The sequence below is a fragment of the Pinus tabuliformis genome, chromosome 9 (assembly GCF_031772625.1).
Source record: "Pinus tabuliformis cultivar Carrire ecotype Pingquan chromosome 9, CPIR1, whole genome shotgun sequence".
NCBI lineage: Eukaryota > Viridiplantae > Streptophyta > Pinopsida > Pinales > Pinaceae > Pinus > Pinus tabuliformis.
In genome coordinates, this window is record NC_142307.1 from 1,503,891,936 (window position 1) to 1,503,917,256 (window position 25,321).

The window sequence follows — 25,321 nt, forward strand, 5'->3', positions numbered from 1 at the left end:
TTAGATGTTCAGCAAGAAGTCCAGTAGTATCCAACGCCTTCTCCATCAGTCTGCCCAGTTCTTGCAGATAGACTAAGGGTCGTGCCTTTTACTTTTCAAAGGAAACCTCTAGTGGCTAAAAGGAGTATTTTACTTCCTACAAGGCCAAGAAGTGCTAAGAATCTATGTGAAGCACTAGAATCTATGTTAACACTATGATTCATCATTGGTCTTTATCTGTGTAGTTTGACGAGTTGTCATTTTGTAGAACAAAGACTATTTATCAGCTTGTAATTTGTACAACTTGTATAAGAAATTCTAGATTAGGTGGGTTTGGTTCCTTTCTCCTACAACCACTGTAATTAGCGTGGTCTTCTTTCAGTTCTACCAATTTTGCACACTTCTCTATGATGAGGTCAATTTCGCAATTCCTAGGTCATGAAATGACAAGGCCATGTCTAGCCAGTGTGCTAAATAGTTCTCCATTGTTGGTCTTCTGTTCGATGATCAAAAAATCATATTTGGCAAATCCCAGTGGTATTGTGCTTTCCAGATCCTGGCATTGTTGTACCAATATCGAGAATTTCAGTCTGAAGTATGTTGGAATCACACCAATTTTTGTCTTTAGCAAGGTAATTGTAACAGTGGAAAACAGATGAACGACGATGGTTTTTAGAGAACCATCGTCCATACATACAACCTTCAAAGTCGATTACTTAATTCCATTGCAAGAGGCCCAAAATACAACATCTAAGAATGGGATTTTATCAATCCAAGACTGTAGAGAAAACACTCTGACTTTGATTTGAAGAGATCACCAAGGGAGAATTGAATGGAAGGTTCCCTTGGAGGAGATTTTGTATGCATACAATCATCTTTTACTTGCAAGATTGTTAGTCCAATTTCTTGGCGAACAGCTTCTACAGTCTTGGCATCAACGGGGTTTCCAGCTGTATCAGTCACATAGAACACATCAGCTACCTTAACACCCTGTGTTGACACCTCTGCTTTTGTAACTAACATCCCATTTTCTCTAAATATGAGAGTCACCTTCGACAGAAGCCCAACACAGTTGTTGGTGCAGAGTTCCAGTCGCATGCCCTGAATTCATAAAATATCATCAAAAAAACTCACACTAAGATGACTAAAATTTAAAAAGGATCAAATTGAATGCACTGGGAATCCCAAGTCTTAGGGTTTTGAATAAATTTCCACCATGGATTCGATCCTTGGACTCATACTTCTGATATTCTTCGTCTAATGGCAGCCTCCAAACACTGAATCACACGCTGCTTATCTGATTCTGAATACACGGGACAACCATCAGTATGCCTGATGTAGTACTCGTGTATCACAAAAGAGAAGAATGGAAATAAATACCCCAACTCTTATTTAACCTAATTTAGATTCAATATTAACCCATTAGGGATGTGATCTGAAACCACCTGTTAACACCCAGGTTGTTCCCTTTGACTCCCAAGGGAATACGGCCGGGGTAACCACTAACCAATCTTTGGATTACAGTTTCTAGCCCAACTATAATCAGAGAGGGCTCTCTCTTTAAGGTTTGTCTCTGTTTTGTGAAGATTTTAGGCTAGTTATGAGTTCAGGGTTTGGTTTTATGTTTTTGTTGAAGGATGTCTCTCAGTACTTAAGGTGGAGATCTTTAGACAGTATTAGTCCATTGGGCAATGGAGTCTGTGGCTACAGGTTGATTGAGAGGTAAATTGGGATTTCTGAGACTGCAGGGCCATTTGAATATCTCATGAAACAAACTTGAAATTATGATGATGAAGTGTGTTTAACCAGTGAAAAGCAATTTAGAATTTTCCACTAAGCTGGGGGTATGAGAAAGAGACATATTGTAAAGGAGCAGACTTCAATTCCTAAACAATAATCACTGTGAAAGATATAGTGTAGAGGTGCAGCAATTAAGAATTACACCTTTATAACCATAACTGAAGAAAACATTTATAATAGCATAGATTGAATTCAGGGTATTCTATGAATAAATCCTGGAATTAGTCTTTTTCTCTGCCATTAACTGTGAAATACAGAACATGGATGGGTTATGAAGAAATAGTAAAAAGAACATAACGAAAGTTTAAAGGAAACTTATTGAGCCATGAAAACACGCAGGAATCCTGTAGTATTCAGCAATCGCATTACAACGCCCCAGACAACACAAACTTTGGAAATTCCATCAGCCTTTGTATTAAACTCTGAAAATTTACAGCATAAGAACTCTAGAAGAGAAATCAACAACAACCCCTGCAAGCTTATGCGAAGGGGAATATATACAATCGATCATACAAAATATCTGAACCGTTGAGTCATCTAAGAAGTAAATACGTTCACCAACTTTTATAGAATAGTAGATAAGGAAGTTATTACAGCTTTGAATACAAAATAAATGCTCTTTAATTCTGTCAGAAGACTTTTTGACCTTTGGAGGCCACTGAGTCGGTTGAACGTTCTGTTTTAATGCTGGATGATGTGTCCTTATGGCTCTGTCGTGCTGCAGCTTTCTCGGCCCTATCATCTGTAGCTGTCAGTGCTGCTTTGTTGGCCGAGTAGGTTTGCTGAGCTGGCTTAGTCCATTCTTCTCCTTGCACACTGAATTCATCAAATTTTCCTGTGCATGATAACTTATATATTTTAATGAAAAAACTTGATTACAGGCATCTTGTTTACAGTATTAACTGTATCATTTTAGTCCAAAATTCCTGTGTGGGAAATTGATGTCTCAGAATTGCCTCTAAGGTCTCATCTGCCTCTGTGTATTTGTAGAAGTTTGGAGGCACTTCAAAAAGATGTTTAATTTCATTCATAATGAAAAATAAGTTCTCTACCCTGTTATAGAGACTTTGTCCAGATGCCGGCCCTGTTTCTTCTGAAGTACTGGGTCTTTCAGTGATCTGATTAGTAGCAAATGTATTGACCCTTTTGGCATAATTCTCATGTGAAAGTAGTCTCCATGCGCTGTTCAGTAAGCTAGGAAGACCTCTGTTTTGTAATGCTACAAATTTGTCCATGAACCTGTTGACTTCTGTTTGCATGTCCTGGCTTCTTATGTCTAATGTTTGTACCAGGCTTTTCAATGTGAGGACCCTCTTTATCAGCTGGATGGTTTCAGTTCTGTTTGGAATTCCCATTGCTGCCAGCTGAACACTTGTTCTGTTATTAAGCACATTAATCATTCTATTGGCAACCTCAGGCATATTGCCTAGAGATGCCCTTGCTCTCTGGATTTCCCTATGTGCTTTCCCTATGAGCTCTATCTGCTCATGAATAGTCTCAATGTATTGCCATTGATCAGTGATGGATTGGGCAATGTTGGCCCACAAGACTATTTTGAGCTCAGCCACCACTTTGTCCAGGGTGAGCTCTTTCTCCAGCTCCTTTATCTTCTCTTTGAGAGCCTTTATCTCTCTTCCTTTCTCAGCTACATTTTGTTTTGATTTATCATATTTTTCATTTAGCTTGACTAAATTCTCCCTGGCCTCATTCAGTTCTGCCATTTAGGCTTCTAAGGCCTGAATTTCATTCTTGAGCATCTGCATGTCCAGGCTTGGAGCCTGCTCTGCTGTTGGTGCTGGTGCTGATGTAGATGGTGCTGTCTGTCCTGGCTGTTCTGTAGGAGGAGCAGTAGTCTGAGGAGGTTCCTCCAAATTGATTATTTCTGGAGGGGGCTGAGAAGTTTGGCCCCCTTCCTTTTGTTGCAATGCTGCCTGCAGTGCAGCTTCTGATTCTCCCAATTTTTCTTGTGTCTGGATCAGCTGTTTGTATAATGATACCAGCATAGCTGCTGCATCTTGGTCATGTCTCAGCTGGGCAACTTCTTCAGTTTGTGGGTGAATAGTTGCTGAAATTTTAACCATTTTCCTTAGTGCTGCCATATCTTCATCTCTTAATTTCAGCAGCGCTTGTACAGCATTGATGTCCTTGGGATCATGCCCAAGTTCTATGATTATATCCTCTAAAGCTTTGATTCGGTTGTCCTTTGCTTGAGAGGATGCTCTCTCCAACTCAAGTTGGGCAGCTGTGTTGTTTAGGCTATTTTCCAGCCTGTAGTTCACTAATGTTTTGTCTGCCAAGGAGGCATACACCATCTCACCCGTCTGTTTATGCAATTCAATTTGATCCATTGGGTGGATGTCCTTGGCAAGGACCTCAAGATTAGTCCTTAAGTAGTCTGCAGGTGACTGTGGCTGCAACGCGGTTGGCATGAAATGACTCATTATCATTTTGCCCTCTTGTACATCATATGCAGACATCAATCTCTACTGATTTGTAGGAGCCATCTTCAATAAGTGATTGTACAGCTGTATTCTTATTGGCTCATTCCTCTTTTTAATATCAATGAACTGTTGTTTGATGCCTAGTTCACCTCCCCTTTGCTGGCTTGAGGAGCTGACTTCTCCTCCCACTGTCCTTTTTTGTTCCTGCTGAAAGGAACTTGCCGATACTTCCATGCTTGGTGGGCCCATGCCCAAAGATTGCCCTATAGGCATTTCTTCCTCTGAGAGGGGATTTATCCTCTGTCTTTTCTCCCCTTGAGTTGTTGATGTGGTATAGGGAGTCTCTTGCTCTCTATCCCTCTTTCTATTTCGTTCTTCATTTTGTGGGGTCTGGAGGACTGAGGCTTCCACTGTTGTTTCCGGCCTAGGAGGCACAATTTGTTGTGGCTGCTGCTCAGTGGAAATTGGGGCTTCAACTGCTTTTCCTTGCTGTACTGGCTACTCTTTTTCTTGCTGCCCCTCTTGTTGTTGTTCCTTTTGCTGAACTTCCTGCTGCTGTACTGTTTCTTGCTGCTGTTCTGGCTCCATCTCTGTCTCTTTGCCTTTGCTGGAAGCTTGATCAGTAGCTTTGGCTGCTTGCTGATGTGCCATAGAAGATGAGGCAGCTGCTCCCACTTGAGTCCCTGGAAGAGCAAATACCTGTGAACAAAGCTCTAAGTCAGCCAACTTTTGGAGATTTTTTACTGCTCTTTGACTTAGTTCTTCTTGTGTGGCAGCCTCGTCTAAGGTGCCTTTCCTCCACTTTATTTGATTTGCATATTTTTCTATGTGAGGCAACCTTAAGTGGTCATAACTAGCCAGCCTATATCTGACCCTTCTTAAACTTATGAAATGATTGGGGTCATATGGTTTCCAAAGGAAGTTGGTTTGTAAGCCAAGGGCTTCTAGCATGCTATCTACCTCTTGCCAACCTTCCTCCCTTTTATTGTAAATGAAGTGGCCTAATTGGTTTCTGACTTTGAGCTGTGTTTTCTTGCCTTTGCCTGAAAAATGGAGTATATCAGCATTCCCAAATTGCCTGAAGTATTCGAGGGCAAACAATATCATAGGCACATATTTGGGTAATCTGTATGGGGGCAACTCACAACCATATATTCTGATAACTGTGTGGTTTTGGTAATAGTACCAATCCCCAATGCTGTATACCTTAGACAACTGAAGAATCCTCTGCATCTCATCAGTTAGTCTTGGAGGAGGTGAGCTCAGAAGCATAGACATGGCTAGGTAGATGAAGAGGTCTATAAACTCACAATAAGTGTATGGAGAACAAGATCTGCAGTGGAAGGCAGAGGACCAATAAACCACTGACCTTGGATTGCCTTGTGCATCCACTCTTTTTACAACAAAAGAAAATTTCTCATGTTGATAATACAAGATTAAGTGGTAGATATAGGAGGTGTATCTGAATACCCTTTCTCTTGCCAAGTTCATCAATTTCTCATGTATTTTATCGGATATGTAAGTGGCATAGTCATAACAGATTGGGGACTTGCCAGGGGAAAACATGAGCATCATCACCAACACAGTTTCATCAACAAATTCTATTGAGTTATAGCCCAATATGGGACTAATCATATCTACAAGGTCTCTACCCAATTGATTGAGGTATACATGAGAAATGGGAGGGTACTTCACAGTGTCAGAGTCAATGTACAATTGATTCAGCTTGGTGATCTGAGCATCTGTCAGTTTAGCTCCTTGCTTTATCAGATCTATTAGTGATAAAGGAACTAATTTCTTATCAGTATTGAAGTGTAGCATCTCTCTGATGGCTTCAGGGGTAACATAAAAAACAACTGAGCCTGAAGGGTCAAGCACAGCCCTCTGAGTGGGGTCATAGCAGTCAGCACATCGGTGGATTAGGTTAGGAAACTTGTTGACCTGAGGGAGCTTGAAGATAGGGAGGAAAGAGTCCCAAATGCCCAATACATCCATTCCACTCTCATGCTTAATCTTCAATTCATTTAGCAAGTGAATGTGGTACTTGCTATGCATTAGCATTTCCTCTGATATTTGATAATCTAGATCTGCTAATGCTTTCCACTCCAACTCTCTCTGAGGGGCATTTAATGGAGCAATATTCAGGGCCACAGGTGCTACTGGTGTATCCATGGTTAAGTAGCACTATAATTTGTATTAGAACTGGTTACAGTGGGTAGAACAAACTCAGAGGGGTATCTTTGCAACAAAGAAGTGAATTGTAAAGAACAGAGGGTATATTGGCAGTGGCAGCAATTGAAATAGTGCACAAAGCACTGCTAGAGCAAATGCTTGGGCTTAAAAACTCTCTTCACGGTGAATTATAGCAACTTGGGTTTTAAGTCCACGAATGCGTGGACAGATTGCAGGTTTGGTGAAAAAACTTGGATAAACAAGGCTCTGCAGGTGAATTTCGCTTCAACAGTTGAAAATGGAGGCTAGACACCGGAATTTGCCAGTAAATGCTGTGTTTTTTCACTCCTTTAAACTATCTTTGGAGATTTATGGACAAAACCAGGCGCAGGAGGAATAATTCGGATAAATATCTCGTGAATTGCCGGCAAAGGTGACAAATGCAGGTGTATTTGGCACGCCAACGGTCTTCGGGTCGATTCTTGCAGGTTGGCGACAGATTGGTCGTAAAATAAATGCAGAGGTAATCAACAGTCGTTTTTGCAAAAGTGACAAAAACGACGTTTTTCGGCATAAATATGGACTTTTGTGTAATTTGGCGCTTTTTTTTGGATGACATCAGCATGACGTCATCAGGTGGGGTCAAGGTCATATGACGTCAGCATGACGTTATCGAGTGATGTGGCGGCTTGAGAGTGGTCCACGGGGATGGTGAGGTGGCGGGCAGGTCGGAGCAGTGGCGGACGTGGCGCTAACGCGGCGGTGATGTAGCAATGACGTGGGCCTGACGTGGTAGCGACGTTGGCATGGCGGGTTCACACAAAACCAAAAACGGTAAGCGGTATAATATCGCACCGCTCTTTATACGGAAGCGGGATTGTCAGAGGGCGGCCCGATACAATTTGGGGGTGACGCGTGGCAGGGGCCTGACGTCACCCTCTGACAAATTTCGGAAGCTAACCTACGGACGTCGGGCCCGACCCGATATGCATGTGGACCGTCCGATGAAAAGAGCCAGATCTGACGGTCGACAGATCGCCAAGGTGCCAGGACAATACGGAAGGGGGCGGGGAATAAAATAATATTTTCTTTGGAAGACGCGCCCGACGGGGACTTTTGAATTTTGGCGAATTTGTATGGTTTTCAATGTATTTTTAATGCAACTATGTATTGCGCCAATACTTTGGGTAGAACGGGAAAGTGGGTTTTTTATGTATTTTTGCAAATAAAGCGGGTTAGGGGTGAAAATGGGTTTTTTTACAAGGTTCTTTTGCAAATGAAGGGTTAAATGGTTTAAATGACTTCTGAAGGGGAAAGAGGGGTAGGGTTTGGGTTCTTAAACTAACCAGATGTCAATTTAATCCCTGACTGTGAACATATGGCTATAATGCCGAGGGGGAAGGCATATTTATAGAATGCTTGGGGTTTATACACCATAGTGTTTATAATAGTAGGAAAAAGGGGAACATATGGGATTTAGATAATAAGAAGTTAGGGGTTAATATGAGTGGAAAAAGGTGAATGAGGAGTGATATCACTAAGTTTATATGAAAATAACTTAGCTTAGGGAGTAGATCAAAATGAAAAGAATTCTAGACAAGAAATGTGGCTTTTAAAGAAACAAGAACCACCATAAGACCTTGACTTTCTTTCATGAACATGGCTGGCAATGGGATGTTAGCAATGAATGTGAGGGGGGAGATTAGGAAGTTAGTCATGCTCCTTTGCTTTGCTGCAACATGATGGAGAAGAGAAGCTTCTCTATGCCTTGATGTTTCTTTCATGTTAGACAAGCAAAACTCAGTTTGAAAGGAATGATATTTCTGCAACCCCAACTACCTACCCATCTACTTGCCTAGCATTTCTTGTTTCTTCATGGAGGGTGCACTTAGACTTGCAGACCCTCATGTGCTTTTTCTTTTCCTTTGGCTTTTTCTTTTGATTTTCTATCTAGAACTACCCTTATTGCTTCCAAGGTCCCAGATTAAGCAATTGGGAACCTTAATTCTCTACCTAACTACTGGTCTGCCAAGATTAAACAGTTTGGACAGACTTCTTTCTCTATTCTACAACAAAAAATTGAAACATGGCATGATCCAGATTAGGCTGTTGGACCATCCACCAAAATTGAGTCAACATCAAGCTATGTACACACATTGTCTTTTCTTGGAAATATGGGATCTTTGCATCACCAAAGCAGAGCATATTTGGAACTTTCTTTACCAATCATGAAATATGAAACCTATTGGTATAGGTAGCTAACAGTGGCTCCACATGGGGATGGTTTTTCCATTTGAAAGACCAAGAACAGTAGGTCAGAATGCCTTGGCCCTTTGACTTCTTTCACCAAAACTTGGAGTTTTCCTCTTTGAAATCTCAAAATTGTGCTCTTCCCCTCTTGGTAGATCTCTAAACTTATTTGTCTTTTGCTGATAATTTCACAAAACTTGAAAAACTGCATTTTTTACATGTTAACAGAAAGTAATATATACACCTGAGTATGTACAAGGGAGACTTAGGCTGCACTCATGGATAGTAGTCAAAATAGTGCTTCAACATCCTGCCATTCACAGGACCTTCATCCAAATTAGTTTCATCAAGATTCTTAAGGAAGTAAGTATTGTTTCCTTGTACTACTTGAATTGCAAATGGTCCTCTCCAAAGGGAATCAAATTTTCCATGTTTTCCCTTATCTTCCCTTCTTGAATCCCATTTGAGGACCTTGTCACCAATGTTGAAATCTTCTGCCTTAGTCCTTCTATCAAAAGCTTTCTTTAATTTTTCTTGTAAAACTTGAACTCTGCTATAAACTTGGTCTCTAGTTTGCTGTAGACATATTATTTGATTGATCCTTCTTTGCATGTCATTGGGCTCAGCTTGACTTTCTTGAAGAAGTTTCATGACAGGAACCCCTAGTGATGAAGGAAATTTGGCTTCTAATCCATAGACTAACTCATATGGGCTGACCCCAATTGATCTCTTGGTTGTTAGTCTATCTGCCCATAAGGCATTGACCAGCTTCTTATGCCAATTCTTCTTATTTTCTTCCATCACTTTCTTTATGATGTTTACAAGGCTTTTATTTGATGATTCAGCAAGGCCATTTCCTTGTGGATAGTATGCAGTAGAATGGCCCAAGGTAATGTGGAATTTGTGGCAGAAGTTCACCATCTTCTTGGATCTAAAGGCAGCAACATTGTCTGTTATGATCTTATCAGGACAACCAAATCTAGACAATATATTATTTTCCAAAAACTGAATGATTGTTGAATCATTTTCCTGTCTACATGGAACAGCTTCAATCAATTTAGTAAAGTAGTCTGTAGCTGTTAGAATCCATCTATGTTGGCCTGAGGATGAGGGATGAATTTCCCCGATGAAATCCAAGCCCCATTGTTGAAAAGGTCTCTCTGTAGCAATAGGCCTCAAAGGAAGTGGCAGTAACTTTCTCTTTCCCTCAAACACTTGGCATTTATGACATGAGGTAGTAAATTTTTTAACATCAGAGAAGACAGTGGGCCAATAGTAACCAGCCCTCAATATCTTATCCATAGTGGACTTCCAATACAAGTGTCCACCACAATCACCTGCATGAAATTCTTTCATGACATTGTTAGTCTCATTCTCAATTAAGCAGTTTAACAATATACCCTCATGGTTTTTCCAAAGCAAATTGCCATCCATAACACAAAATTTTGAAGCTTTCATTTTTAGGAACCTACATTTAGTTCTGGACAATCCTGGGGGAGCACACAGGTTTTGTAACACATAACAGATATCATAATACCAAGGGGATTGTTCAAAGGCTACATTGATCCTTGGAGTCGTCAGCTCCAGTTCATTGTCCAGCTGGTTTATGTCTAAGGCTTGGAAGTTTGCTTTTGTCATTAATTTGGCCAAACCTTGCCCTTTTATCAGTTTTGTAGGTTTTATCTCAATATCAAATTCCAAGATGTTGGCAATCCACTTTCCTCTTCTGCCCTCTAAATTTTCTTGAGTGAGTATGTCTTTTACAATGGGACTTGGCACATAAGCTGTAACATGGGAATAAAGGATGTAAATCCTAAAGTCTTTAATGGCCTTGACCAAAGCATAGGCTTGCTTCTCCATGATCTGATATTTCAGAGGTGCATCTCTAAGGGCTCTACTAAAGAAAGCAATGGGTTTTTCATTTCCTTGGTCATCTTTCTGTAATAAAACAGCAGCAATGGTATGTTGGGAGGCAAAAGAGAAAACGATAAATTCTCTGTCAAATTGAGGATTTGTTAAGACCGGTGTTTGGGTAAGGGCCAATTTTATACCTTCAAAAGCTTGATTTACTTCTACTGTCCATTTCACCTTTGAATCCTTCTTTAGCATGTTGTTTAGTAATCTGATCAATTCTGCTAAGTTTGGGATAAACCTCCTTAAAAAGTTGATCTTACCCAAGAAGGCTTGTAATTCTTTGATGTTTCTTGGGTGGGGCATCTGTAAGATAGCTTGTATCCTGTCTGGGTCAATTTTAATGCCATCCTTTGAAATGATATGACCTAATAGTTTACCTTCTTCCAAACCAAATAGAGACTTCTTGGGATTCAAGGAAATTCCATATTTCCTACACGTTAAGAAGATCTGTCTCAAATGTTTCAAGTGTTCTTGGTCATACTTTGAGAAGGGTGTGAGGTCATCTAGATAAATAACAAGAAAGTCATGAATCTCTTTGGCAAAAGCAATATCCATTGCTCTTTGAAATGTAGCCCCTGCATTTTTCAATCCAAAAGGCATTTTCACATATTTGAATGTTCCCCATGGGGTAGTGAATGCGGTTTTGTCTTGATCGTCAGGATGTACTAGGATCTGATTAAAGCCTGAGAATCCATCAAGTAATGAGATCCTTGAAGCCCCTACCACTCTTTGGAGAATGTGATCCATCTTAGGTAAGGGATAATTGTCTTTGAGGGATACTTGGTTTAGATTTCTAAGATCAACACAAAGTCTTATCTCACCAGTTTTCTTTCTAGTGGGCACCAAATTTGAGATCCAGTCTGAAAACCTGATTGGTGCTATGATGCCAGATTTAAACATTTTTTGTAGCTCTTTTTCAATTGAAGGGAGAAGCATGGGATTGATCCTTCTCAATTTCTGCTTAAATGGCTTTTGATTAGGCTTGAGAGGGATAGTATGTTGAATAACAGAGGTGTCATAGGATTTTAAATCCTCATAACCCCATGCAAAGACATCTTGAAACTCTTTGAAGAGGTCAATGTATTTAGGATTTTGATCAGGAGGTAAGGATGCAGACAATTTTATTATGTTGGGTTTCTCAATGGTTCCGATGTTGCATTCCTCAATGGCAGCATTAAGGGGCTGCATTTTTGGTTTTCTAGGGATATCATTTGAATCAAAAATGTCCTCCAATGGAGTTAGGCCTGTTGGAAGAAAATTGTCTTTCAGCTCTATAATTTCAGCCTCTACACCAGCTATTTCTTCACAACTGATTTGTTGGATTTCTTGTATGTTGTCTTTGTTAAAAATTGTTGGATGTAGCATTTGGTTAGCTGTTTTGGGTGATATTGCCTTGTGGTTATGTTCACATAGTATTTGTGATTGACTTGCTCCCTCAGTGTCAATGTTTAGTCCTGCAAATTCTTGCTGCAAGGTCAAGAAATTATTTATTTGCGTATCATCTTCAAACACTTGCCAGTCCTTGACATTATTTGGGACAGAAGGTCTGTGTTTTATCTCGGCTGTAAAGCAATGGCTAGGTTCAAAAGGCAGCTTACAGGTACTTGCAAATGTTGCCAAACTGTGGGCATGGAGATTATGGGTTCTAGAAATTTTGGTAATTTGAAATTCAGTGAAGGAACTTAGTAATTCAGCAGCAGCAGACCTATAAGATCTCAGTCTTTTGTCATTAGTGACAAAATTTCCCTTCACTTGTTGGATAATTAGGTCTGAATCTCCCATGACTGAAAGTTTTGTGGCTTGTAAGGATTTTACTAGTTTGAGGCCTAGCAAAAGAGCTTCATATTCTGCCATATTGTTAGTGCATCTGAAATTTAGCCTATAGGCTCGGCCCTCTGTATGATTGTTTAGTTCATTATGTATCCAAACTCCTGCTCCTGCCCCTAATTTGTTGACTGACCCATCAAATTCAAGAAACCATAAGATTTCTTGTTCTAGGGGAGACTTAATAGCTTCTCTGTAATCTGGAATTGTGAGTTGAAGTTCTGGTTTTTCATTTAGTTTGTCTTTTAGGACAGTCTCATCACTTGATTGGATCAGCTTGATTTCTAGAGCAGCAACTTGTTCATTAATGTCCTGATCTTGTTTGAGTGTCTTGGTTTCATCATCATTTGTAGGACCTGAATTATCATTGAAGAGAATATATGAATCTATATCAGAATGGACAGCATATATGGGAAAATTTTGAGGTTTTTCTTCACTGCTGACCATGTATTTCATGAGTGTTTCTCTCTATAGTCTCTTTGGTTGCCCAAAGACAGAGATAGTGGCATATGACATGTCTAACTGCAGGGAACCTTGAAGTTTAGCCCCCCATGATCTTGATAACAACATTCCATATTTGGGTGGGATATCAGCAACTACAACATCCATCAGGATTGTCTTATTTGGGTATTGGACAAGTGATACACAGAGATCCTTGATGAGACATACACACTTAACTTGGCTGGAGTCAAATGAGAACAAGTCCTTGTATGGTCTTGTAATATCTAGATTTAATCTTTCCATGACTGATTTGGGCATCAGGTTGTGGGAAGCGCCTGAGTCAAACATTGCATTGTGTAATACCTTATCATGAACATGCAGACTGACATAAAAAGGTAAGATTCCTGTAACTGCTGTCTTTCCATCAACTTCTGGGCCGAAAAGTAGTTCAGGGGTGTCATCCAGTACATTGACATCATCCTTGTTATGAGTAAGTTGAAGAGATCTCTTTATTTGTTGTTTATAGATGTCATGTTTGGCCAACTCTGAGAGAGGAACGACTATCTTTAGTTTTCCAATTTCAGCTTCTAAGTCAAAAGGTTTATCAGGTAAGGTCTTGGTGTTTTGGTTAACAACCTTTTCCTTTTCAGTGGAATCCTTAGTGCCTTCCTCCTGATTCTCCTTCTGATCTTGAGGCTTGTCCTTTTTATTTATCTTTTGAGGAATATTGCTTGGGTTATGCTCCAAGGGTGATGTAGCCACTAGTTTTTGATTTGAGGGAAATGCTTCAGTTATTTCCTCAATTGTTACCTCATTTGTAATTGGACCAGTTTTGTCAATTGGCTCTGTGACAATAGCTTTCTTAGGCTGTGGGGTGTCCTTTGTTTTGTCAGGCTGTGTCACATTTATTGTTCTACTCCTCAATCTATATTGCTTGTGAACTTCATAAACAGCTGTATCATATCCTTGTTTGAAGTCAAATGACTCACCTGATTTGGTTTGGAATTGCTTGATATCATCATCCTCATGATCTTCTTGTGTTAAAAAGACTTGATTTTCACCATCCAGACCCATCAGATTAATGTGAGGGTCTTCATTGGGTTCACCAGATGTGGAAGCTTCAGCATAATTCTCTTGGAAAGGGGGTCTGACATGTTGGTCAGGATCAATCCTTCCAACATTGGGATTTTGAGTCTTTCTAAAGTTTTGGTTTCTCACATTGCTTGTTTTCCCTTCCCATGATGACTTTCTTTCTATGGTTTCCACTCTATCCCCAAGTCTATCCATACCTTTGATGATTGCATCTAACTTCTGCTCAAATGCTGAGGGTTCTTCTTTAAATGTTGTTCTTCTTTCAGTTCTTGCCCTATTTCTCTTGGCAATCAGATTTGCCTCTACACTTACTGCTATGTCTTGCATGTCTGCCAAAGTAGCAGGGGCTCTTTCTCTCAATTGATATGCCATATCAGCATCAAATCCATCAGGGAACTTAATTAATGCTAGATCAGGTGGAGGCCTAAGGTTTTGAGGAATAGCACTATAGACAGAATTGAACCTAGTGCAATAGTCCGAAACAGTTTCTTGTGGACCCCTCCTTATGGTGTCATATTCAGATAGAATGTGCAGAGGGTCCTTTTTCTTTTCCCATCTGTTTAGGAAGGATTGATAAAGGGCACCTGAATTAGCTATAGAATTTGCAGCCAGTGCTCTGAACCATGTTCTCACTTCTCCTGTCAGACTTTGTACAAAAATTTTCATCCTTACATCATCATCATCTATCTCATAGTTTTCAAAGTAGTCTTGCATTTTCTTAGTATGCTGTAAGGCAGTGTATGTACTGGTTCCATCAAAATAAGTGATTTTGCTTTGGTAATCCTGAGGCATGGCCCCAAGATTGTTAGGCAACTTAAGGGGTGCATAACGATTCGCCATATTTGGTGGGATAGGTGGGACAACTGGAACAACAGGAACAACGATAGCAGTTTGTGCGTTAGGTGTTGCCAATATATTTTGTGAAGTGGATGATGAAGAGGGGGAGGAATGAGTGGTATGGAGGTGAATAGTATGTTTAGCAAGGCTGGGGATAAAACTATGCTGAACTGCCTCAGGGCTGGATTCAGGAGACTGCTCCCATTCCTCTTGGATTTTATGAGTTTTATGGATCAAATTGGGGTTATTGAAAACAGGAGGAGGATTTGGGTCAGGATTTGACCTAGTGTGCCTTGTTTTCCTTTTAGGAGCCAGCTTCTGAACTTCTTTTTGAAATTTTCAGGATATTTTTAGAATTGTTTCAAGGGACTGCTCAGGTTTTTAGAACCACTGTCTAGGGACAGACAACAGTTGAAAAATATGCTTTCCCCAGTGGAGTCGCCATTTATGTTAACACCCAGGTTGTTCCCTTTGACTCCCAAGGGAATACGGCCGGGGTAACCACTAACCAATCTTTGGATTACAGTTTCTAGCCCAACTATAATTAGAGAGGGCTCTCTCTTTAAGGTTTGTCTCTGTTTTGTGAAGATTTTAGGCTAGTTATGAGTTCAAGGTTTGGTTTTATGTTTTGGTTGAAGGATGTCTCTCAGTACTTAAGGTGGAGATCTTTAGACAGTATTAGTCCATTGGGCAATGGAGTCTGTGGCTACAGGTTGATTGAGAGGTAAATTGGGATTGCTGAGACTGCAGGGCCATTTGAATATCTCATGAAACAAACTTGAAATTATGATGATGAAGTGTGTTTAACCAGTGAAAAGAAATTGAGAATTTTCCACTAAGCTGGGGGTATGAGAAAGAGACATATTGTAAAGGAGCAGACTTGAATTCCTAAACAATAATCACTGTGAAAGATATAGTGTAGAGGTGCAACAATTAAGAATTACACCTTTATAACCATAACTGAAGAAAACATTTATAATAGCATAGATTGAATTCAGGGTATTCTATGAATAAATCTTGGAATTAGTCTTTTTCTCTGCCATTCAATGTGAAATACAGAACATGGATGGGTTATGAATAAATAGTAAAAAGAACACAACGAAAGTTTAAAGGAAACTTATTGAGCCATGAAAACACGTAGGAATCCCGTAGTATTCAGCAATCGCATTACAACGCCCCAGACAACACAAACTTTGGAAATTCCATCAGCCTTTGTATTAAACTCTGAAAATTTACAGCATAAGAACTCTAGAAGAGAAATCAACAACCCCTGCAAGCTTATGCGAAGGGGAATATATACAATCGATCATACAAAATATTTGAACCGTTGAGTCATCTGAGAAGTAAATACGTTCACCAACTTTTACAGAATAGTAGATAAGGAAGTTATTACAGCTTTGAATACAAAATAAATGCTCTTTAATTCTGTCAGAAGACTTTTTGACCTTTGGAGGCCACTGAGTCGGTTGAACGTTCTGTTTTAATGCTGGATGATGTGTCCTTATGGCTCTGTCGTGCTGCAGCTTCCTCGGCCCTGTCATCTGTAGCTGTCAGTGCTGCTTTGTTGGCCGAGTAGGTTTGCTGAGCTGGCTTAGTCCATTCTTCTCCTTGCACACTGAATTCATCAAATTTTCCTGTGCATGATAACTTATATATTTTAGTGAAAAAACTTGATTACAGGCATCTTGTTTACAGTATTAACTGTATCATTTTAGTCCAAAATTCCTGTGTGGGCAATTGATGTCTCAGAATTGCCTCTAAGGTCTCATCTGCCTCTGTGTATTTGTAGAAGTTTGGAGGCACTTCAAACAGATGTTTAATTTCATTCATAATGAAAAATAAGTTCTCTACCCTGTTATAGAGACTTTGTCCAGATGCTGGCCCTGTTTCTTCTGAAGTACTGGGTCTTTCAGTGATCTGATTAGTAGCAAATGTATTGACCCTTTTGGCATAATTCTCATGTGAAAGTAGTCTCCCTGCGCTGTTCAGTAAGCTAGGAAGACCTCTGTTTTGTAATGCTACAAATTTGTCCATGAACCTGTTGACTTCTGTTTGCATGTCCTGGCTTCTTCTGTCTAATGTTTGTACCAGGCTTTTCAATGTGAGGACCCTCTTTATCAGCTGGATGGTTTCAGTTCTGTTTGGAATTCCCATTGCTGCCAGCTGAACACTTGTTCTGTTATTAAGCACATTAATCATTCTATTGGCAACCTCAGGCATATTGCCTAGAGATGCCCTTGCTCTCTGGATTTCCCTATGTGCTTTCCCTATGAGCTTTATCTGCTCATGAATAGTCTCAATGTATTGCCATTGATCAATGATGGATTGGCCAATGTTGGCCCACAAGACTGTTTTGAGCTCAGCCACCACTTTGTCCAGGGTGAGCTCTTTCTCCAGCTCCTTTATCTTCTCTTTGAGAGCCTTTATCTCTCTTCCTTTCTCAGCTACATTTTGTTTTGATTTATCATATTTTTCATTTAGCTTGACTAAATTCACCCTGGCCTCATTCAGTTCTGCCATTTGGGCTTCTAAGGCCTGAATTTCATTCTTGAGCATCTGCATGTCCAGGCTTGGAGCCTGCTCTGTTGTTGGTGCTGGTGCTGATGTAGATGGTGCTATTTGTCCTGGCTGTTCTGTAGGAGGAGCAGTAGTTTGAGGAGGTTCCTCCAAATTGATTATTTCTGGAGGGGGCTGAGAAGTTTGGCCCCCTTACTTTTGTTGCAATGCTGCCTGCAGTGCAGCTTCTGATTCTCCCAATTTTTCTTGTGTCTAGATCAGCTGTTTGTATAATGATACCAGCATAGCTGCTGCATCTTGGTCATGTCTCAGCTGGGCAACTTCTTCAGTTTGTGGGTGAATAGTTGCTGGAATTTTAACCATTTTCCTTAGTGCTACCATATCTTCATCTCTTAATTTCAGCAGCGCTTGTACAGCCTTGATGTCCTTGGGATCCTGCCCAAGTTCTATGATTATATCCTCTAAAGCTTTGATTCGGTTGTCCTTTGCTTGAGAGGATGCTCTCTCCAACTCAAGTTGGGCAGCTGTGTTGTTCAGGCTATTTTCCAGCCTGTAGTTCACTAATGTTTTGTCTGCCAAGGAGGCATACACCATCTCACCCGTCTGTTTATGCAGTTCAATTTGATCCATTGGGTGGATTTCCTTGGCAAGGACCTCAAGATTAGTCCTTAAGTAGTCTGCAGGTGACTGTGGCTGCAACGCGGTTGGCATGAAATGACTCATTATCATTTTTCCCTCTTGTACATCATATGCAGACATCAATCTCTGCTGATTTGTAGGAGCCATCTTCAATAAGTGATTGTACAGCTGTATTCTTATTGGCTCATTCCTATTTTTAATATCAATGAACTGTTGTTTGATGCCTAGTTCACCTCCCCTTTGCTGGCTTGAGGAGCTGACTTCTCCTCCCACTGTCCTTTCTTGTTCCTGCTGAAAGGAACTTGCCGATACTTCCATGCTTGGTGGGCCCATGTCCAAAGATTGCCCTATAGGCATTTCTTCCTCTGAGAGGGGATTTATCCTCTGTCTTTTCTCCCCTTGAGTTGTTGATGTGGTATAGGGAGTCTCTTGCTCTCTATCCCTCTTTCTATTTCGTTCTTCATTTTGTGGGGTCTGGAGGACTGAGGCTTCCACTGTTGTTTCCGGCCTAGGAGGCACAATTTGTTGTGGCTGCTGCTCAGTGGAAATTGGGGCTTCAGCTGCTTTTCCTTGCTGTACTGGCTGCTCTTTTTCTTGCTGCCCCTCTTGTTGTTGTTCCTTTTGCTGAACTTCCTGCTGCTGTACTGTTTCTTGCTGTTGTTCTGGCTCCATCTCTTTCTCTTTGCCTTTGCTGGAAGCTTGATCAGTAGCTTTGGCTGCTTGCTGATCTGCCGTAGAAGATGAGGCAGCTGCTCCCACTTGAGTCCCTGGAAGAGCAAATACCTATGAACAAAGCTCTAAGTCAGCCAACTTTTGGAGATTTTTTACTGCTCTTTGACTTAGTTCTTCTTGTGTGGCAGCCTCCTCTAAGGTGCCTTTCCTCCACTTTATTTGATTTGCATATTTTTCTATGTGAGGCAACCTTAAGTGGTCATAACTGACCAGCCTATATCTGACCCTTCTTAAACTTATGAAATGATTGGGGTCGTATGGTTTCCAAAGGAAGCTGGTTTGTAAGCTAAGGGCTTCTAGCATGCTATCTGCCTCTTGCCAACCTTCCTCCCTTTTATTGTAAATGAAGTGGCCTAATTGGTTTCTGACTTTGAGCTGTGCTTTCTTGCCTTTGCCTGAAAAATGGAGTATATCAGCATTCCCAAATTGCCTGAAGTATTCGAGGGCAAACAATCTCATAGGCACATATTTGGGTAATCTGTATGGGGGCAACTCACACCCATATATTCTGATAACTGTGTGGTTTTGGTAATAGTACCAATCCCCAATGCTGTATACCTTAGACAACTGAAGAATCCTCTGCATCTCATCAGTTAGTCTTGGAGGAGGTGAGCTCAGAAGCATAGACATGGCTGGGTGGATGAAGAGGTCTATAGACTCACAATAAGTGTATGGAGAACAAGATCTGCAGTGGAAGGCAGAGGACCAATAAACCACTGACCTTGGATTGCCTTGTGCATCCACTCTTTTTACAACAAAAGAAAATTTCTCATGTTGATAATACAAGATTAAGTGGTAGATATAGGAGGTGTATCTGAATACCCTTTCTCTTGCCAAGTTCATCAATTGCTCATGTATTTTATCGGATATGTAAGTGGCATAGTCATAACAGATTAGGGACTTGCCAGGGGAAAACATGAGCATCATCACCAGCACAGTTTCATCAACAAATTCTATTGAGTTATAGCCCAATATGGGACTAATCATATCTACAAGGTCTCTACCCAATTGATTGAGGTATACATGAGAAATGGGAGGGTACTTCACAGTGTCAGAGTCAATGTACAATTGATTCAGCTTGGTGACCTGATCATCTGTCAGTTTAGCTCCTTGCTTTATCAGATCTATCAGTGATAAAGGAACTAATTTCTTATCAGTATTGAAGTGTAGCATCTCTCTAATGGCTTCAGGGGTAACATAAAAAACAACTGAGCCTAAAGGGTCAAGCACAGCCGTCTGAGTGGGGTCATAGCAGTCAGCACATCGGTGGATTAGGTCAGGAAACTGGTTGACCTGAGGGAGCTTGAAGATAGGGAGGAAAGAGTCCCAAATGCCCAATACATCCATTCCACTCTCATGCTTAATCTTCAATTCATTTAGCAAGTGAATGTGGTACTTGCTATGCATTAGCATTTCCTCTGATATTTGATAATCTAGATCTGCTAATGCTTTCCACTCCAACTCTCTCCGAGGGGCATTTAATGGAGCAATATTCAGGGCCACAGGTGCTACTGGTGTATCCATGGTTAAGTAGCACTATAATTTGTATTAGAACTAGTTACAGTGGGCAGAACAAACTCAGAGGGGTATCTTTGCAACAAAGAAGTGAATTGTAAAGAACAGAGGGTATATTGGCAGTGGCAGCAATTGAAATAGTGCACAAAGCACTGCTAGAGCAAATGCTTGGCCTTAAAAACTCTCTTCACGGTGAATTATAGCAACTTGGGTTTTAAGTCCACGAATGCGCGGACAGATTGCAGGTTTGGTGAAAAAACTTGGATAAACAAGGCTCTGCAGGTGAATTTCGTTTCAACAGTTGAAAATGGAGGCTAGACACCGGAATTTGCCGGTAAATGCTGTGTTTTTTCACTCCTTTAAACTATCTTTGGAGATTTATGGACAAAACCAGGCGCAGGAGGAATAATTCGGATAAATACCTCGTGAATTGCTGGCAAAGGTGACAAATGCAGGTGGATTTGGCACGCCAACGGTCTTCGGGTCGATTCTTGCAGGTTGGCGACAGATTGGCCGTAAAATACATGCAGAGGTAATCAATAGTCGTTTTTGCAAAAGTGACAAAAACGACGTTTTTCGGCATAAATATGGACTTTTGGGTAATTTAGCGCTTTTTTTGGGATGACGTCAGCATGACGTCATCAGGTGGGGTCAAGGTCGGATGACGTCAGCATGACGTCATCGAGTGATGTGGCGGCTTGAGAGTGGTCCACGGGGATGGTGAGGTGGCGGGCAGGTCGGAGCAGTGGCGGACGGGGCACTGACGCAGCGGTGATGTAGCAATGACGTCGGCCTGACGTGGTAGCGACATTGGCATGGCGGGTTCACACAAAACCAAAAACAGTAAGCGGTATGATATCGCACCGCTCTTTATACGGAAGCGTGATTGTCAGAGGGCGGCCCGATACAATTTGGGGGTGATGCGTGGCAGGGGCCTGACGTCACCCTCTGAAAAATTTCGGAAGCTAACCTACAGACGTCGGGCCCGACCCAATATGCATGTGGACCGTCCGATGAAAAGAGCCAGATCTGACGGTTGACGGATCGCCAAGGTGCCAGGACAATACGGAAGGGAGCGGGGAATAAAATAATATTTTCTTTGGAAGACGCGCCCGGTGGGGACTTTTGAATTTTGGCGAATTTGTATGGTTTTCAATGTATTTTTAATGCAACTATGTATTGCGCCAATACTTTGAGTAGAACGAGAAAGTGGGTTTTTTATGTATTTTTGCAAATAAAGCGGGTTAGGGGTGAAAATGGGTTTTTTTACAAGGTTCTTTTGCAAATGAAGGGTTAAATGGTTTAAATGACTTCTGAAGGGGAAAGAGTGGTAGGGTTTGGGTTCTTAAACTAACCAGATGTCAATTTAATCCCTGACTGTGAACATATGGCTATAATGCCGAGGGGGAAGGGATATTTATAGAATGCTTGGGGTTTATACACCATAGTGTTTATAATAGTAGGAAAAAGGGGAACATAGGGGATTTAGATAATAAGAAGTTAGGGGTTAATATGAGTGGAACAAGGTGAATGAGGAGTGATATCACTAAGTTTATATGAAAACAACTTAGCTTAGGGAGTAGATCAAAATGAAAAGAATTCTAGACAAGAAATGTGGCTTTTAAAGAAACAAGAACCACCATAAGACCTTGAGTTTCTTTCATGAACATGGTTGGCAATGGGATGTTAGCAATGAATGTGAGGGGGGAGATTAGGAAGTTAGTCATGCTCCTTTGCTTTGCTGCAACATGATGGAGAAGAGAAGCTTCTCTATGCCTTGATGTTTCTTTCATGTTAGACAAGCAAAACTCAGTTTGAAAGGAATGATATTTCTGCAACCCCAACTGCCTACCCATCTACTTGCCTAGCATTTTTTGTTTCTTCATGGAGGGTGCACTTAGACTTGCAGACCCTCATGTGCCTTTTCTTTTCCTTTGGCTTTTTCTTTTGATTTTCTATCTAGAACTACCCTTATTGCTTCCAAGGTCCCAGATTAAGCAGTTGGGAACCTTACTTCTCTACCTAACTACTGGTCTGCCAAGATTAAATAGTTTGGACAGACTTCTTTCTCTATTCTACAACAAAAAATTGAAACATGGCATGATCCAGATTAGGCTGTTGGACCATCCACCAAAATTGAGTCAACATCAAGCTATGTACACACATTGTCTTTTCTTGGAAATATGGGATCTTTGCATCACCAAAGCAGAGCATATTTGGAACTTTCTTTGCCAATCATGAAATATGAAACCTATTGGTATAGGTAGCTAACACCACCTATACTTGGTTTAACAAAATCAAATTAGGAAATAAACATTTAAAGAAAAAAACAAAAATCCTATGAAAAATCAAGTCCCTTGTAGTTGCTGGAGCTATACCTGAAAAGTTTGTGGGCCTTGAGAGTCTATAGTAGCATGAAAGACAACATACTACAGATCTATCAAGCTGCAAAAAATATCAAAGAGAAGCTTAGGTCTATCTTTACACTAAACAATCACCATAGAAAAGCCCCTCTCCAAACAATTGTCAACAGTCACAAGAGGCTTGGCATTGTCGTTGTCCTTGAGAGAAAGAGATGCCCTATCTCCAGTTCCATCGAGTTTATCATAGTCACGGTCAGCAAACATCAATTGATGAAGCCACCTTTCTGTGTGAGTGAATCCCATTGACACCACCGTTTTAGCTTCTCTGATGGTGTTGTTTCCTCTCATTACATTTAACAAGAGCTCTTCAGTTTTACAAATCTTTTGCTGGTCTTCAATGGCCGCACCTGTGTCCTCATCAGTAACGTATACAAGACAGGCAACCCTCCTGTTGTGAGTCCAGACCTCCGCCTCCACAACGTTACATTTTAGGTCACCCAATACGACAAATATTTCAGATAGCAGTCCCGGTCGGTCAGTGCCTGTTAATTCAATTGTCGTATGTTCAGCGGCTGCATCTAGACCTGCTGGTTTTCCAAACAAAGGCACTACGCGAGGGTTTGTTGCCAACCTCTGCAATACAACGCATGGATGATTCAGGAAACATAAGAAATACTTTTGTATTGCCAACCCTGGTTTGAAAGATATTTATACATACCTTCTCAATGTACCCAATTACGCCTTCATCTATAAGTTTTTTGCCATTTTCGTCTGTGACATGGAACACTGCCACAGCAGAAGAATTTGTCAGTAGCAGGACTAAAACAATGGTAAGAGTATTAACCTACAAAAACATAAGATATAATATCATTAATTACAACATACCATCCATGAACCATCTCCCATCTGAAGAAACATAAGCCTTGTTGATATTAAGGTTCAATTCAGTCAGGACTTGAACAACCTCCAATAGAATACCATGCTTGTTTGCACTGTCCACCTGTAAAAAGGAAAACCCCTAAATCAGTTGCCAATTTAACTCCACATCCCGGTAACTGGAGGGTCACTTTTCATTAAAGCCCAAACGCTATTTGGACAGAACAAATGCATAGTGAAAAACTACCCCACATAGGATGTATTCAAGAAATTCAGACTGAGAAAGCCAAGGGCTTCACCCTCACCAATGTTGCGTTTTCACAGACGGCGTTATCAATCACAACCCTGAAATCAAATCAAAACAGAAAGATTGCTCAATAGTGAGCTAACGAAAATTCCCTAAAAAACCGAAAGTCCCCGCAGCAACTTATTAGAAAACCATTTTCTGTAAGGAAGAAGGAAGGTCACAGAAGAAACTACTAACTGCAAAGTCTTCTATGTCCCTGAAGATTTCTCTCCGCTGTGCTATTATTTTCCTCTGCAGATACACCAAAGACAATATAAGCAAGCTCCTCAGATGTTGTGAATCGGCGAGATCATTCTGTATTCAGAAGATGCATTTATATAAGAGCGCACAAATAATCCCTGCTTTATGTGGTCAATGGATGATCCAATCTGGGAAACCAGAGAGAGTGGCACCTCCAACTCTCGGCCTCTCGTATGGCGGAACCAGTACCGGAAGAGCGTTGGAAGACCATGATGCGAGGAGAGACCCCTGTAGATATTCGAAATCTCTGTGGTGTGTTCGTTTCACTTCGTTTCAGAAATTTCATGGGCACCTTGGGCGCGGAAATAACATTTGAATTTTGAAATTTTGGGCACCAAGATTGGGCGATTGCATTGAATGACTATAGAGGTTGCATTGAATGAGTATGGTGTACTATCATATCCACCGTGTGACAGGTTGGAAGGGAGCGGCCGGGAAAGGTATGGAGCATAGTTGCCGGAAAATCATGGGATTCCATGTAGCTGTCGCGTCAGTATCCCATACATACATGGATTTGGCTGTAAGGACGGTGCATTTATATTGCTATAGAGGTGGAAATAGCACTTGCCCATAGAGGATTGGTACAACAATTCAATGGAAAAGTGAAGGTACATGACGTAAATCATATCCGTCATTTTTTAATCTCTTAAACGGAGTATGCTATGATGAACGACAGAATCATTTTTATAAATACTTTGAGAGCATTATTTTAAGATTGCTCATGTAATTCCAAAAAGAAGGCTTACATTCCATATCTCTAGAGATAGTGTTTTTTAAATTCTCTTGTATTGTTTTTCAAAAGAAAAAAGAAAAAAAACAAAAAATCAAATTTGTAGGTTAAAAAAAGAGGGGACAATGTTTAAATAGGTTGTGGGTATTGTAATTAAAAAGAAGGGAATTGTGATTTTTTTCGAAGATTTTGCAACAACGTGGCTTTTGTGAAAATTTTTTGATTAGTTTGTTTGTGGAAGCCAAGAAGTAGAGGTATTTTTATTGCAGTTAGATGCAATATCTACATTTTTTTTCTTGTTGAGTCATAGTGAGTCAGCGCTCAACAAATGGGAAAGGCCAAGAGGCTTCCCTTATTTCAAAATTCAAGACAACCAAGGAGGCATGGAATACCCTTGAGAGGAGTTTTGGTGTAAGGGGGAGCACTAAAGTTGAGGATGAAGGTGGATCTATAGCATCAAATCTACAATGAGACGTAAAGTTTGTTGAATCACACTGTGCTCAGCCACAAGTGGATGATGTCTGTGAAGAAGTCGTAGAAGCAAGAGAGGAGCAAGTAGATGCTCACGAACCCCAATGTGCACAACCCCAAGTGGATGAAGATTTGGTAAATCCAACAAGAGAGTTTGCTTTTTGGTGAATCCAACAAAAAA

The 25,321-nt window shown here is 40.7% G+C and overlaps 1 pseudogene; it reads right to left on the reverse strand.

Moving 5' to 3' along the window:
• Positions 1–729: 729 nt before the first annotated feature.
• Positions 730–24,150, reverse strand: LOC149154304 (ACT domain-containing protein ACR4-like; annotated as a pseudogene).
• Positions 24,151–25,321: the final 1,171 nt, after the last annotated feature.